We start from the raw sequence: 17,788 nt of genomic DNA on the forward strand, positions 1-17,788 counted from the left end.
AAAAATTGCCAAAGGCAGATGTCTCCGCATGCTTAAATTCAGTCGGATATTATGTGGTTGGGATTGCATCACCACAGGATTTAATAAGAGGAAGTTCTCTTATCTCCCTTGGTTAGGCAAAAAAAGATGTCTTTTCAGCTTTATAGAGAAAAATTGCATCCACCCCATAGCCTCTGTACTAGTGTAAGAGGGGGAAAAAAATGTTCCTGACATTATGCAAGTCCTAGCAGTCTAAGAAAGTTTAATAGAGTTTATTGAACTTCTAATAGGGAATAACTCTAGCATTTCTTCACATCCCATACAGATCAAAAAGGTGATTTCATTTGTTTTCTTGCTTATTCCTCCATGACTAAACTCAAGGCCTCTGCCTCCAAGCCCATTCTCCTTTCTAAGCCAACGACCAGCTCCCCTCACCACTCACCCTGATGAAGCGGAGCAGTTTTAGGCAGCTGTGCAGCAATTGTAAGGGTACTGGAGCTTATAGACACAGCACCACATTAATTCCTCTGACAAGACTGATTTTGGTTTGCAATCCAGGTGGCCAGGATATTCAGCAAGAAGGAAAGCCTCCACACCTTCTCCTGATGAAGGGGAGTCCACGATCTCCCAGCGTGGTACCAACCAGGCATCTGGGACTTCCAGAACATGGCAGCAGCTTTGTCCTACAACAGACCTGCCTATGGCCCCTTGGATGCTCACCAATCTTTCACTAGTTTAAGCAATGAAATACTATTCAAATGATAACTCTACTATGCCCTATACGTATAAGATGATAAAGAGAATCATCCCCTCCCCTATGCTGCAAACCCCAATACTCAGGAAAGACCAGCCACGTCATAGAGAATGAAAAGAAAGCAGGTATGGCAGCATTCACCAGCACTTCACTGAAGAAAAAAGCTGAACACAAGATTGCAATTTAGCATCTCACTCTCAATAAGGTCACCGTGAAGCAGCACCATCCGCAAGGGAATGAGCTCAGGGAAAGAAAAAGGGAGTCCTAATGGAGTGCAGGAGTATGATGGGTCTCTGGGTGACACCGTAGAGCAAAGTCAATCTGTTATCAAGACTCCAGGGTGCTCAGGGAGGCAATGAAAGTAAGCTCCCCGGCCATGCATGAACTCAGGCAATCCCACCCGGGATAGCACCGCTCGTGCAAATGACCATGTAGTGACACAGGAGGATGAGAAAAGCTCTACACTTGTGGAGGGAAGGCTACAAACAAGTAGAAGTGGCAGTCAGCCCTTCCTCTTTTAGGAGAGCATGGGGAGGAGATGACAAAATACGTAACACCTCATGATACAACCACACAAAAAAATGCTAAGGACAGCTTTCCCAAGAAAAGCAGGGTAGAAGAAAGGAGCAGAAAGGACAATTTCAAATTTTCCTTCCCCTCTTCAGAAAAAAACCACAAACAATTCAAGCAAAAACTGTACTGATAGGGCTGAAGTACAATTTAATAGTCAGGTTGGACAGACAGAGCAGCGCATGGAAAAAGAGGATGAGCAATCACTGGAGCAGATCCGCAGCAGAGATGCTCCTCCCTTCACTGCAAACGGATGGCCCCAGGCTGGGTGCCAGCATCCTCTTCCCATAGCCCCAAAGAGCAGAGAAAGGGTCACTACAAAACCTCCCACCCTCCCACCAGCTGAAGTCTGACAGACCACGCAGGAGGACCAGAGGCATGCAGTTATCAGTAAATGACATACCTTCTGCCTACACAAAGAAATCCGGGTTATTGGATACCAGTTGCTACTTTTTGAAAGACAAAGACAACGCAGTTTTCTTTCCAGCCTTGTAAGAAGCTGTTATCCATGTGCATACACAGTAACAACAGTGGAATTTCTGCTCAGTCATAAAACACCCAAATAAACGCACGTTGCCCTGACACACAGCAAGAAAGCCAGCACTGGGGAGACAACCTCTTCTGATGAGTAAGCAGGGCTGACACGTGCCTGCACAGATGCGAAGACAGTGTGCGCAGGGAGCCGGGTAACACCACGAGGTGAGCCAACACTTTGTTGGGATCAAACAACCCCCACCCCCCACCCCCCTGGCAGGAAAAAACTGCTATCACGAATTAGTCAACATTGCCACAAACCACCTCACCACCAGCTCTGCACTGATGAAATCTCTCACGTGGTAGGCAAACTATCTGATTTCTTAAGCCAGCAGAGCCAGGGTGTTGGGCCTTGCCTTCCTCTCTCCCCCACCCCCATCCCAAAACACAATAACGCTCCGAAACACTCTTTCAAGAAGGGAAACACCCATTGTGTCTACAGGATGTGAAACGCAAAAGGGATGTGGGTTGTTAGCTGGAGGACGTGCAGCAACACGCCTCTGACTGCTGTGCTCTTCAAGTCGTACCAGGACATGCCCCAAAGCTCACGGCAGACAGCAGCACATCTTGTGTATCAATGTGGGACCTAGCTGTTAAGCATCCTACCCACGTCCCATTTTAGCTTTCCTTTCTCCGGGACAGAATGCAGCCTTTTCCACAGGGCACAGCTCTGAGGGATGAACGCAAAAGGTGTGAGATTATGGATCACAAAATTTGTAACTGTAGCTCTGAGTTAATCCTGTTACTTATTTAGAGACTATCTTAATGATTTTTGAACCTTCAGAACAGGCAGTACTTGAAGGTTAGGGCCCGACCCTGCAAAGGGGACTCCTACATCTGTATGACATTAATTCAGGCATCCCAGTTGAGCTGGCTGGTGCTCACAGGTAAAGCTGTTTACAGGTTCTAATAATTAGGAGACACCCTGAAGAAAAACCAAACTATCAAACTGCTCATATGGGCTCCTCTAGCACACCTCAGTGCACCTCAGACCTCAGCTTTAATTCCACCCCAGCTTCCCTCTCCTCAGATCAACTCCTTCAGCACTCCAAACACCCACAGCTAATAATACCAGAAGGGGCAGCAGAGCAAACAGAAGCACAGCCGGGTGTACCAGGAGAAGTTCTCACTTCACGTGAGCTCCTGCCTTGCTAGAAGGCAGGAAAAGGTGAAATAAGTGAGCCGGAAAAAATTTCCTTTTCGACCTGTATTTGCTGAGTCTCCTTAGGTCTGCAAATGCCTAGAGAGCTGCGTGAAGTCTCCTGGAGCAGCACCTTCAGGTATCAGGTGGGTTGACCTCAAGGCCACCATTATGCAATCCAAACCTCCAAGGTCAAATCCCTCCACTGAAAGATGTCCTTGTAAAGGCATTTGAATATGTATTCATTACTTTGTCCTCTCTCTCTCCTTGCACCTGTCTTTGGGAAGAAAAAAGGTCACTTCAGTAGAAAGAACCCTCCTCCCTGTCCCGTTAACCTGCTTTTATTTCCCCTGGCTACCTGCACACAAAAAGAAACAGCAAACCAGTAGCAAATCACCCCCCGAGCGACTGCAAGCAGGGTTGAGAGGGAGGTGTCGTTTCTTCCTGCTGAAAGCCAGGAGCCCTGCCGCGCTGAACATTTGTGCTTCTTGACGGCAGGCCAGTGAGCAGATAAGTGGAGCACCGCCATGAGCCGGCCCGGCTAGCTAGGCATCCTCGCTAGCACGCCGTAGAGCTGAGCACTTGTACTCATACCACCGTCACGCCATATAGCCGCCCTCCACCTTGGCTCATCGCTAATTCGGGGTTACGTTATTCCCATGAACCGCTGCTTGACTTCCCACTGTGGAAAGCCTACGAGGAAACATGCTAGCCTCCCAAAAAACCATACTCTGCGAGGTGGAGGGGATTACGAGGGAACAATGTCAGAGTGTCTTCAGTGAGCTGGAAGCAATCCCAGCTTCCAGCTGCACAATGACACACAGGAAGGAGTTTTGAAAGCTTCCCAGTCACAGACTACCCCTGTGTGCCAGACTCGGAGACGTCTGGACATAAGAATGGTCTTTAAAGCATAAGGATACAAGAGGACTGCAGAGCCTCGCATGCAGACGGGCCCTGGCAGAGTGGGGAATGGTGGCTCGAGCTTAGCTTTGTTTTTTTTTCCTGGCACTGGGTGCTAATTGTGTAGTCCAGATCCTTAACCTCATTCAGGTCAGAGGCTGCAACACAAAACAGTCTTAGAAACACCAGTCTTCCGTGGGAATGAGAAAGCCTGCTCGTCCCAACCCAGAGCTCTCCAAATATTGGAGCTGAATTGCAATCATATGTTAGAAAGGGATGACAGGAGGAGATTGTGTTTGATGGGCTGCATGCAGTGGTGTGAAATTATGCCTCATGCAGCTTTATACATGATTTGCATGGTTTGTAACAAGCTCCAACGCAGATAAAGCAGCTCTTAACAAACTACGTGCAGGGCATGAAACAGGATCGTGCAGATGCTCACGAAGACCTTCCCCATCGGTTCGTCCTGATGCCCTGCCAGCCCGTGCGATGCCATGCCTTTCTCCAGTCTGCCAGAGATCTCCTCCAGCTTGAACAGGTGATAACCCCCCAAACTAGTGGAGAAACGGTGAAGGTGGCAACGCGGGCACCCCCAGGGAGCAAGAGCGAGAACATTGCATGCCGAGCCCCAGTGACTATTTTATTGGATTCAATATTGGACATAAAGCAACATGAAGAGGGCTCCAGTGATTCTTCTCAACGGGGCTTACGCGCCTGCAGGCCTACAAAGTCCATGGAGCAGAAATTATAACCCTTTCACAACACGGATCTCATTCCCATTTCTTGATTATTCTGAGGCTAAAATAATCATTGCTCCATGGAAAGCATTTCAGGTTATTTGAAGAGGTGTGCCTCACACAGGTTTTGTTAACATGACTGCTTTCTAAAATTGTGTCACAGAAACAATCTATAAAAACAATCAAACCAATGATTTAATACCTATAGGCAATAATACAGTACTAAAATATCAAGCTTGCCATTCATTGCCCCCATAAGGCAAAATGTCAGTATGAAGGACAGGGTGTAAAAATAGGGTGACAGGGAAACATGCAGAAGTGTTTGACTGGATGCAGCATCCAGGAGGATGGAAACAAGGAATAAACTGTCAAAAATGTAACCACCAACTCAGTGGGAACAAACTTCTGGATTTGGCAGCATTTCCAGGAGAACTGGGAGGTGAAACTCAAGTCAAGCACTGGGAATAATAAAATGGAAGCAACAATCTCTGTGCTTTCTTTGAATGGTAGATTCAAGCTGTTGTATGACCCTTGCTCCCCAATAACATTAAATTGCCCTGCAGCAGATAAATACACATGCAAAGTTTATGGACAATATCTGATCAAGTCTTTAGCTTATAATGACCCTGGGAAGATCTCATGAGCATGAAAAAACAAAAAAATCCCCCCAAACCCCAGAATGACAGTATAGCCATCTGGCAAATCTCTGCTCCAGAAGAACTGAAGTTTTCAGACCATCATACTTACGTTCGTAGCAAAAAACACACTTATGTACTAACAGAGCACCCACGCCTAGTGCTGATCTGGCTGTAGACTCCAAACAATCCCCCAAAACATACCAGTAAGTACTTTAAAAACTGGGGCACAGGGAGTCTTGTATGGACAACTCAGGCTTTCTCCTACAAATACCAGGGTTTAGCCAAATCAAGCTGTACCTAGGCACTGAAGACAAATGACACCACCATGACAAAGCTGATACTCCTCCAGTGCTTTCTATTTTTAAGAATATTCTGAACACTGCGCCATGTTGAAGAGCTGCTAGACAAAAAGATTCTTCTGATATAAATTCACCAGTCTCTCCTCACAGAGCTGACATCTCCAGACACTATCTTTAGGAAGATAAGATGCATATGGAAGAGGAATCGTAAACTGTTGGTGCAACATGCACCCATACAGCATAATCAGATAGGCTCAAGTGAAGATAGGAAAAAAATGCTGAGCACTTGTGCTGCTAAGCTCCTAACGTACATACAAACTCCTTTTAAACAACTGCTCTTGCAAGTTAAAAATAATTCCACATCCAACATATCAGGAAGTTAACAAGGTATTTTTCTGCAGAGCTTTAAGTACCTCTGAGGAACAGAAATCAAAAACATACTTTTTTCCTTTAAAGCAATGGTAGAGGAGCCTCCTTGATTTGCAAGAATTCATAACACCCCCTGAAATAAAAGGCAAGACTGCAGTTTTCAAGCAGGTTTTGCCTGAAACTTGAGATATCCCAAAAGGTACTGATTTTCAAACTGCCTAGCAAGAGGCTTCAGCGGAGGAGAAAGAAATGCTGCAGCACATCTTGGAAAGATAAGACGGCATTAGACCGATTTGGGGGGAAATATCATGGATGATCCAAGGAAACTTAAGTCCTCAGCCTCGTAGGTGGGAGATGATACCATTCAACCTTCACGGTGTGAAAGCAAAGGCTTGATCAAGAAGCACTTGCAATAACTGGAAGCGCCCAAGGTGTGGCAAGACAATTTAAAAGCCAAGTGAAGCCAGTGAAAAGGCTTTAGGTTCCACAGGACTGGAGAGAGGACAAGGAAGGGGGTCATGTTCAGGTTACAAGAACAAGCTTCAAAGGTCCGGTCAAAGATAGAGGCAGGTTTATGAGGCAATTTCCTTTCAACCTGTGGACAATCAATATCCAGGAATCTGCTCATCTTCTTATTTTCACTTCCTTTTTGCCAAATTTGAGTGCACAGCTGGGAGATATAGAGGGCCACCACCATCCTTGCACACAGCTCCTCCAAAAAGCTCCTGTACTTTACGCACACATAAAAAAAAAAAAGGTCAAAAAGAATGGAGAAGCAAGTCAAACCACAGCCAAGTCCAAGTGGTCTCAGTTTAAAAAAGAAATAGGAAACACCACACGCTTAGAGGTGGCTTTTGCTTGTGCAGCACAACCTTCATCTACCGGCAACGCTTCCAGAATTTTTACTGCCAATAGCTCTGCGTGGAAATTGTCCAAATATCTATTAAATCCACAAGCTGCTGACTGAGGACTGTTCAATCCCTGAACCTTTATCTTGTCCTTTAAGCCAGTTTCCTTTTCTGCGGTGCTGCTTTGCACCAGAGAACTCAGAAGCAATTAAACCAAGAAATCGTGGGGATTTTTTTGGTAACCAAAGGGTAATCTTTACCAAGAAATCCCTCTGAGGCTTGTTGGAAATAAGGCTGAGCTATCTGCCAGCGGTACCAACCCCTTTGCCCTCACCCAGGCCACATGCTGCACATTGCTCAATGCCGGGTTTTCAGGAGAGCGGCCAGCACGGAGGACAGCGGGCAGCGCTGGTAGTGCAGTCTCCATTGATTATGAAAGCAGAGTGTAAACACAGCTAGAGATAAGAGAAGGAGCTGTACAAAGGACTAGCAGGAAGATATAGACAGACAAATAGATAGCCAAAAATTGCACTACCGCTGCTGCCAAAATCATAGGTAAACTTGGGCTGGTCAGTATAAAGGTTGCAAAGGGTAGTCAGGTACCACTGCGGCATTTTCCTGCCAATAACATTTATTTTAACAATTCAGCGGCAGCTCTGATGTTTTATACACGGTGGGGATCTCTTGCAGACACAGCGTACTTCCTCTCCCGTGTATTGCGGTGCCGGTATGTGACTCACCATCAGTCCCACATGCCACGAGAGGGAAACAACTCAAAGACTTCCCTAAGGTGGTACTTGTGCAGGTGGGACCCCACCACTGCCTCCAGTGGAAGAGCCCACATCTGCCTATGTTAGCTCAAGATGGTATTACCACTGGGAAATTGCTGCCTTGTTTAAAATGCAAACTGTTTTAAATCAAGTTATATGGGTCCTTCCCACCTAGGACTATCCTCCCTGACGGGGGTTCACGCTTCTCCATATTTTTGTCTGCTTAGAAGGAGAAAAAAGAGAAGTAAAGTAGTTATTTTATACACTATGAGCAGTAGGTTTGACTGCAAACCTATGGAACTGACCTTGCATGCATAAAAGCAACAAACTTGCCTATTTTTACAGCTCATTTTTCAATACCAAATTAGAGTTGCTTCTGCCACAACACCCTGCAATTCAGTGGCATTGAGCAGGAGCTGCGCTTGGTCTTATTTGCTTAAATAGAATAAATAAAGAAACCAAACACAAGGTTTCTAAGTTAACATCCAGTGCATATCCAACAGCACACTGCTTCCAGTTTGGCAGAAAGCTGGCTAACCTTTACGCCAGCCGAGCCCGGGCAAGGGAGGGAGGGAGGGCACTGACCGGCAATTACCCTGAGCAAGGCTGGAGCGAGCCCTCGGCAGCCGACGGGTGAGTGCCTGCGCCTCCACACCCACGGGCCTGTGACGGACGGACCGACAAGGAAGCAGAAGGGAAAAACAGCTATAAATATAAAGGAGTCGAAGGAGAGGTCTGAAAGCAAAAGCAACAGCCTCTTTAGGCTGTAGCCGGGAGAGGTTTGTGCTGTCCCCTGCCTTGTTAAGCAACGGGCGCAGCAGTTTTACAGGACTGGCAGCGTGTCACGAGCGTGAGGGATTTAGGGCAGGAAGGCTGCCGCCACAGCGCACGGCAAAAGCCTGGTTGATCAATTAGCTGTTCAGTAACCCATTAAAAACCCGTTCAGCTGTGAACGGCTTGGACAGCTGTTGTAGCTAAATTTGCACAGGAGCTCGAGCACATTACCTGAAACACCTATAAAAACAGAGCAAAAAACAGCAACGCAGAAGGTGAAGGAAATTTTCCAATTCCTCCTCCTCGTCTGTATCCATAAACCTACAGCACGAACTGCTCCCAGGAATAGCTTTGCCCCGTGGGCTGTTCCGCACAAAAAGCGGGAGGGCATTACTGTGCTCTCCCCGCCATTCCGTGACAGACACAGAGACAGGATGGACAGACAGACAGCCTGCCTAGCCACGAGGCTCCCTCCCAGACGGGAGGTGCCAGGCAGAGTCAGACAGAGGGACTCCAACCTGCTCTGTGTGAGCTGGCTGCATTTATTCCACTGCAAACACAGCAAGCCTAGTAACCCCAGTATTCCTGACCTCCCATAGTGTAGATCACAATATGATCCCAAATGTCTTTTTCCATAAGAATTAACTTTTTTTTTTAATGATATTTTTATACACAGTTCAGCTTCTGGAACATGCACATGCGTGGGGCACAAGCAGGGTAAATGTATTTCTCTTACTCACTAGCCTCTAATAATTTTACCACAGGCACTGAAAGTAACAGCTCAGCACCAATGCTGGGCTCCTGCCTGCACAAACCCCCCAGAAGCGGGGATGGAAACGAGGTCAGCAGCGCTGATCCTCCCCGACGGCGACCAAGCAGTTTAAAACACTTGTGCCATTTGAAAATGCCACACAGCTTGACTGGGATGTGGACGTGCTGCATATGCCGAGGGTGAGATGAAAAGGTTTCTTGACAGAAAACATCTTTTTTATCACAGCTGCATACTCTCTTCACTGTTCATCTGCTGTTGACATGATGCCCACTCTGCTCTCAGCACCTTATAGGGCATTTCAGAACCCACCGTGAATCACCCAGGCTGGAGACGAGGGAGGGGACCAGACCGAAGGCTGGTGGAAAGCACATCCACTCCTCCAACACAGGAGACGAGGTCTTCAGTAGGTTCACCCTCCACTTAGCAAAGCCACCATGTGCTTTTATCCTCCGATAAATCAGTGGGGATTGCCACCTATTATTCAAAGAAAGCGAAGTCCCTCATGTAAAATAATAAATAAAAAAATCTGGAAATGAAGGAGCTACTGAGTTCCTATTTTTAAGCAGTTATTAATAATGTGCCACGGTTTTTGTCTCCATCACCACACCATATAATAGTGTTGAGAAATTACTGCAGCATATTGTAATTATTTCAGTAAGGACACTGTGCCTCTGTCTGCCAGCTTACACCTGCATTGCAATGAAGAACAATGTGACTTAAAAATAAGTTACATGCACACTGTAATCTGTGTCCTACCAACTTTTCTCTGCTCATCCGGCCAAGCCTCGAAATCATTATTTGGGCAAGACTCCCAGAGAAATCCTAATAGAGACTGAAGAAGCAGGGTCCTCCTAACAACGCAGCTGTAGGAAACATGCTGAAGCCCAACTCCATCAAGAAGGGTGCAGCTAAATCTGTAAAACCAGATTCTCTCTTAAATGTCCCTGTTTAACACAGCTGGAGACCCATGTTCACAGTGAGCCAGACCAGCACTTGGTTGCAGAGACAGTGTTTTCTTCTAGTTAAGTGGGAATGACCAAGTTTCTGCTCACACCTTCTCAGGAACTTGGAGTATTTAATTCCCATCATTGTAGTCCCTTGGTCTTTATTTCCTGTTAAGAACAGCAGCAGCAGCATCTTTCGCCTTCAGGAACGGTCCTATTGCTCTTCTTAAAGCCAAAGCTAGAAAACCACTCTTCCTGCAGCTGTATCGTGAGCCCCCAAACTGCAGAAGAATCACAGAGCATTAAAAGTTTTTGTTTACAGGATGGAGCCCTATGTGTAGATACTTAGTCTGTTTTCTACAGTCGTGTGGCACAAGCTTTCTGAGAAGTCTAGCAGGATGAGGTTATAGCCTTGTGGCCTCTGCTCATGATTCAGGAGCAGGCAGTAAAGCATCGCTTACTAATTCACTGAGTTATTACCATAAATCAGCCCACCCATTTAAGCTTTGCGACATGAAATACAGCAAACCCTGCAGGACCTGCAGGAGTAAGCTGGCAACTCGTTTACCAAAATACCTGTGATCTGCAACATGAATCCAGTGACATGAAATAAATGTGCAGAATAGCCCAGCAGGCATGGATTGAAACTATGCAGCCATTAAGTGCTGCCAGATGTATCAAGTACACATGTTGGGAGAAAAAATAATATATGAACAAACGCTTTCCACACTGATCTGTTCCATTTTAGTCAGGCTTTATGGCACAAGTAACAGTGGCAGGGTATGATTATAATTTTAAAAAGGAGAAGAATAAGGTTTATTTTATATGGATAAACTGACCTTTAACTATACCATTTTCCAGTCACATTCTCAACTTTAAAGCAGATAAAAATGGCTGGTTAGGTACAGCCTCTCAGATGTTCAAGGAATACACTGAGGCAGTTGTTCAAAGTCAACAAGATGCCCAGATCTCCCTTTAAAAGAGAAAATCCCTGGGAAGGTTGCTCAGGGGTGATCTCAAGGGCCTGTCCTACATTCCCGTGTCATGTCTGAGGGAGGAAAGCTGCAGGGGCTGTGGCAAACCCACCAGATCCACAGCTATCAACAGAGATCAAGCAGGATCAGACAGCTCAGTGCATCCGCCCCCGAGATCTCTGGCAGCACGCATGGCTCCAGATGCCTTCCCCAAGAGTCTGGACAGGGGGATGGTGTGATCTCTCCCCCTTCATGATCTTGCTGTGAGTCCACCCGCTGCTTTTGATCTCTCCTGCAAAGACTCCGGAGCTGCAAAGTATCTTGAGCGAGTGACCCACCTCCTGCAGGAGGAGCAGGCAATGCCTGTATAGAGGGTCTTGGTACTGCACCCATATGAAGCAGAGGTTTGGAAATGGAATTAATTGACATCACCTGTTCCCCCAGCAGCAGCACTGAAAGGGGCTGGGATCCCTACCCAAGATGGGAGCAGTACTGCAGAGGAGCCCTAACCCCCAGGGACACAGTCATGCTTTTTAGCCCTGAGCTCTACCGCCTTCACGTGATTCGACACAGACAAAGGAATGGGCCAAATCCTGAACAGGAGGAAATCAGTAGAGTTTCATTTGACTGGAAAAATGATGTAACTCAGGGTCTGACCTGAGAAGATCTTGCTGCTTTCCCCTGCCAGATGGTATGCAGAAGGCAGTTTCAGTCTCCCACTAGTCTGCAGCAAGTAAAATATTGTTGATCTCATATAGGTAGAGGCCAAATAAACAACAAAAAAGCCAACCCAAAAAACCCCAAACACAACAGCTCTTCCATCACCCCATTTTTTTGTCCTCAGAGGTATTAGAAAGTGCAAATTAATGGTGGCTTTACAGGCATCTCTATTTCTAGTGCTCATAAAAATCCCTTTGTGAAGTGCACATAGAAGATATCATCTAACAATTCCTTTTTTCTCAAGTTTTTCCAGAACTTGCAGGAGGCAGGATTTCCTCCCTATTACATAAGGAGGAGAGGGTGTATTTGTTCTTTTGGCATTTAAGGCTTATTAGCACGGTCAGGTTACTCAAGCCAGGCCCTCTTTCCTGATCTTTTCTTGCAAGGGAATTATTGTTGGCAAGGCTCCAACCTAGTATTAACCCAATGGAGAAAAACCAAGCAGCTGTATAAAGACAGAAACATAAAATAGATGCACCTCAGGGCTTTTCTAGGCCACCGAGAGCTGCAGCGACAGAGTAGAAATAACAAATACAAGCTGGTGCTGAGCCTCCAAAGCATGCAAGTACAACCATCACTACTACGATGTCCGTTGGGGGGGGCGTGGTGTGTGTGTGATCCCTTTTCCGCCATCCTGCCAGCAAACACAGCTACAAAGCAGCAGGCAAGGTAGCACACTGCAGCCCTCCCCAAACAACGCATTGAGCCCCAGTAGTAAATAACTGTCCCTTGTAATGACCCTACCTCTCAGCCCAGACTAAGAGATTGGAGAGGAAAACAAAACCCCCACCCTATTATTTAATGTAGGGGAGTGATGGGAAAGTGGTTCTCCTGCCTCCAGCACCTCGGGCGGGGACCTGAACGAGACGGCTTTTTCCTCATCTCTTAATAGAAAGAGGCTCCTCCAGAGAGTGGCTCAGGAACTTGCCTTTTTTTAGGTGATGAGAAGATGTGCTGAGGGTGACCACTCCCCTGGGACACCCACCTGGGGTAGGCAGGAGTAGGAAGAAGAGCTTCTGAGTATGGTGGCATGGTGAGGGTTACCCAAGGAGTGGCTGTCCACCTGCTACCCCCCAGGAGGCAATTCTGGGCTGAGGTTTACCTACCCTTCCCCCAGCAGGAACACCAGTTTGGGTCTCTGAGCCATGGAAATTGAGGTTAATTTCTTACCTTTGAGAGACCTCTACACTTCTATCTAACCAAAGTGAAAACAGCTAATTGGTTACAAGGCTGGGGGAGGAAGAGGGGCTGACATGTTCCTAAAGGGTAAGCATGGAGGCTTGCTGTCTGAGAAACTAAGCCAAGAAAAGAAAAAAAAAAATCATTAGTGCTAAGTACAAACCCTATATTGGTACTTGTATTTGTTACTCTACAGACATATAAGAAAGAAATTTTTACAGTGAGAACAGTCAATCACTGGAACAACCTTCCCAGGGATGCAGAAGAGCCCCCATCGCTGGAGGTTTTCAAGGTGCGACTGGACAGGGTGCTAGGTAATTGCATCCTTCCCACCAAAGGTTGGACCAGATGATCTTTTGAGGTCCTTCCAACCTAGGTTCTTCTATGGTTCTCTGATTTTTGCAACAGGTGTTAAGGCTTTATTACTTATACTTTTTGCATCTAGAAGATGTAACCTCACCAAGAAGCTGACCAAAGGAAGCAGCAGAGGGAAAAAGCAGGCTGAACTGCTTGACATCTGGAAGGAAACAGAGCTGGGCTCCGTGGACCTGAGCCTCAATCTTGGTACCTCACCACACACACTCTCTTCCCCCCCTCTCTTTTTTTAAATTTTTCTTTTTGAGAGAGTGCAAATTCTGGCTTTCAGACTCTCTCTCAATTTTCATATACTCAACTGCAAAGTGTGCTTACAAGAAAAAAAAATATTAAGAGGTCTTCACAAAGTTACTGCTCAGTATTATAAAGTGTAATGAAAACCAGTTGGAAAACCTCCACTGCAAACCATGCTGAGAAAGCTGCACAACTGATCGCTGCCCTCAACCACTAGCAAACTTTCAAGCAAGCAATTAAACTAGAGGCTGCACCTTTACCATGCTCTGTGTATCGGTCAGTGTTGCACACACCTGCGTCATCCCTCTTGATGTGGTTACCCAGTGGTTACCCTAGCACATAACAGCTGGAGAGTCAGCTGTGAGGTGTCATGGGAGTCACGAGCTCAGTTTATGGCCAGGAAGGACAGGCCTGAGGCAGGTATGGATGAATAGTGGAAAGAGTGCCCTTCCCTATGGACCTGGAGTACACAACAGCTCTGGGGTACCTCCAGTGACCTTGGCCAGAGGAAACATATCCACTGGGGCCACTTACGCTCCCCATGAAAACACTTGCTGCCTTTCACCTGAACTCACTCGCCCTTTTTATCATGCTACCCTAACCCTACATTTTTCCCTTTTTTTTTGGTGAGAAGCTGCTGTTGGTTTCTTCATCCCCCTGAGAATGGGGAGGACATGGAGGTCAGCTGAAGGGGATGACCTGCATCCCCAGAGACAGGCCAGCTCTGACCCCCTGTCAACAAATCTCAGATTTGCCGAACCATGCCTGCAAGAAACATTGCAGGTTTGGGCAAATTCACCCCACATTTGATACTTTAATCCAATTATGCGTCACGCTCGCCTCCACATTCATCATGTTAATCTCTTCTAAAGTTACCCTCTAGTCCTCTGAATGAAAACACCTCGTTCCTCCACTCCAAATACTGTGATAAACATAGATCCTTGTAATACGAGAAAGAGGGTGAGGACCTTGCTGTATTTCATTATTTTTGTACTGCAGCAATGAATTTCAAAATAGCTTAGCAGTAGTAGTCATGCTTACTGATTTGGTATACATTCCCTTTGCTGTTCTTCAAAAATTTAGAACTTCTGGGCATGACTGTGAAGGTTTTGGATTGGTTTTTTCCCCTCCCCCCTTCAGCAGATTACTCTACATGATGACATTTTCTTGCTTTTTGTTTGTTTTGAAAGAAGGCATGGCCCTCTTTCCTTCCTGCACAACTGTTCCCTCAGTGCAAAGGCTATGCAGGACTGGAAGACAGGAGGACCTTCTTCTTGTAGCCTCACCTGGAAATGAGCAGTAATTTTCCTGATTGTTAATGCCTGAAAGAACAAGGCCAAGGGGTCTCAAAGCTACTTGCTATGAGCTGGGCATGAAAAACAAAAAACAAAACAAACCCCAAAGCAAATCCCAAACCAGCCTTTCAACTGGCATGAAAGTCCCTGAGATCTCCAATTAAGATTCTTTACTGTTATTTACACAGTTTTAATAGTCTTCTTGACTTACTGTGCTTTATTCCTGGACTTTAAAAGCTAGGTGAGGCAGGCCCTCCAGCAGGACTCCAGCTCCTGAGACCACCCCAGACTACGAGGGACTGGCATGCAGGAGCACGCTTACGTACGTGATGGAGGCTGTGCACAAAGTACATCAGCAAGCAGGTGCCCATCAGCATAGCTCGTGAGAGCATCTGCCTACTGTCGGACTAAATAGCCTTCAGATCCGCCAGGCAACAGCTTGGGTCATAGGTGGAGACTTCAGCAACACGTGTGGGACATCTGCTGAGCACGCAGAGCACCTTGAAGACACACCCCATAGATTTCAGGAGGCTGAAGTGCTGGTGAGCCCTGTGCAGCGGTGTATTCTTGCTTGCAGAAGCAAGAGATTATTTTCTCCAGCTGATTATCAACTGAAGTTAATTTACCTGGGCAAAGGTTAGTTTGCAAAGCATTTTATCAGTTCCCAGGGCACACAACTGAAGTGGAGAGGGAGACCGTGGAGTTCACATACAGAAAGGCAGGTTTTGGCCTCAGCTAAGGCTATTTTACAGCTGCAAAGCTCCACTGACCTCAGCAATGCTAGCACAAGCAAAAGGAAATTCCTCCCCGAGGTGCTGAGTATGACTTTTCCCAACATATACTTTTTTCCTGCATTGTGTTGATTTTATTCCTGTTCCCACATTTTTTTCCCAGGAAAGCTTTGCAGGCTGATGCACGTTACTCTAATTTCTTTCCAGCTTCTCACATTACCACAAATAGGATCAAGTACGGAAAACAATTGCATCGTACTCTCCCTGTGTCATTGATGGCACATATACATGCAATAAAATAGAATAAAACCAAGTATTTATATGAGGCTCCTTTTAAACTTCAAAGTGTCAGGCAGTCCCTTCGACACCCAGTACAACTGAGTACCTGTTTGCTAAGCTGGATGGAAACAAAGTACCATGCAGTTTAAGAGCAAAATAAAACAAACTGCTAGGGTCACACTCTGCATAGGCAGTGGCCAGCCTGAGCGAACACAGGCTTATTTTGTAAGTCACTTTCTCTGCCTAGCTTTTGTAACAGGTGGACTGTTTTGGGTGGGGTTTTTTTTCCCCCTAAATGCTGATGATGCAGAAGTGACAGTTAACACTTCACTGGATGAGGTCCTTAAAAACCCCATTATATATATATATATATGTATGTAAATAAATATAAATAAATCACCAAAGTAACTTTTCTTCCAAAACTGGTTTATTAGAATAATCCTGAGACTAGTAATAATCAGAGATGTTTCTTTCCTCAGCAGGTCTGTCCACCTCTGCCCCTGACCCCAATGCCCAACCCCATGAGACTTTATCCTAAGGTCCACTCCAGCCAACCAATGCTCACAAAAGAACAAGAGCAGTGGCAAAGGGGGAAGCATGGGATACCTGAACTAGCAGAGCAGTCGAGGAATACCAAAAGCTGAAGCCATCAGTGTAACATCTGAATATCCCCGCTGGGCTATCACCTCCATTTTGGCTATCAAACAGCAATGGCTGTGAAATGACAGATGTTTCCTATGTGGCAGCATCAGGCTCCCAAGCGGTTCACGGCAGAGGTATCCCCAACTCCAAATACCGTACCGCAGCGCAGGACACTACATCGCTGTCACCATCCTCCTCGCATGCCTGACCTCCACAAGCACACTGACAAGAGCCATTATTCAGCATATTACTGGAAAAGGACAGAGTTCTCAGCCACTGCCAGAGATAACAGTTCATCAGCACTTCCCCTACCCACAATACCCCTTTTGCAGAGTCCAAGAGTCCCCAGCCCTATTCATTTCCAGCTGGAAGTTTGAATAGAAGCCAGAAAGAAAAGTTAGTTCCCTAATGTCGTAAACTACATGCCAGACCAGCTGGGACAGATTTCACACATGGAGAGCAAAGGGTGAGAGTTATTTCAAAATCCTTATTGCATTCTTACATTTTTGTATCAAGCAGAAAATTTAGCAAGAGACACATTCCCAGCACTGTTGCCTGATTACCTTACCAAAAAAAAAAAGCATACAGCACTCAGCTTCTCAACCATTAACACCAGAAGTACCATCCCACTTGACCACACCACACAAACAGACCTTGCTCTGTGCCCAGTAGCTCAGTGAAATCAGAGGCCAGCCTGGCGCAGGGGACAGCACAGCCTCCGCAGGCAGCTGTCCAAGGATGTCTCACACCCCCAAGGATGAGCAGTCCCTCCAGCTAAGCAGATGCCCCATGACCACTCATTAACGAGCTGTGTCACTGTTGCGGGACAAGCCATGCCATTCCACGCTTGTTACACAGCCCAAACCAACGTGACTGTGCTCTGAAGCCTTTTTGATTTGAGAAGAGGATCCGAGGGAGAGCAGACTACAGCCCTAAGGCTGACATTAAGGAGGTCACCACCCAAACAAGACTTTCTGGAGAAGGGGCACTAGAAGGTCTCAGCTTGGCAGCTCAGAGAGGTGGATGTAGCACTGCATCCTGCCTCCCAAAGTGGCAGTAAGATGCTCTGGGAAACACAATACATACAGAGCAGCCCTTCCCCTGCTATTCCCCCCCCAGTTTCTGGCAGGAAAGACAGTCCTCCGTGACTTGTTCAAAAGGCTCTTGATGGAGAAACAATCCTTGACCAACCATTAACAGGCCCAACGTGACTGACCGTAACAGCTCAGTCTTCCCCGCACATATGTGTGTACACACATACCCCCTCAGGAGGTCCACCACCTTTCAAGGACTATAGCGGCTTTATCAAGGGACAGTCACTACAGTCCCA

At 46.4% G+C, this 17,788-nt stretch overlaps 1 protein-coding gene across 1 annotated transcript in view; it reads right to left on the reverse strand.

The window, feature by feature from the left end:
- The window catches only part of EEPD1 (endonuclease/exonuclease/phosphatase family domain containing 1), a 65,098-nt gene that overhangs the window by 45,953 nt on the left and 1,357 nt on the right, over positions 1 to 17,788 (reverse strand). The gene's annotated exons all lie outside the window — the stretch shown is intronic.

This window comes from Buteo buteo, chromosome 2, assembly GCF_964188355.1.
Source record: "Buteo buteo chromosome 2, bButBut1.hap1.1, whole genome shotgun sequence".
NCBI classification, from domain to species: Eukaryota; Metazoa; Chordata; class Aves; order Accipitriformes; family Accipitridae; genus Buteo; species Buteo buteo.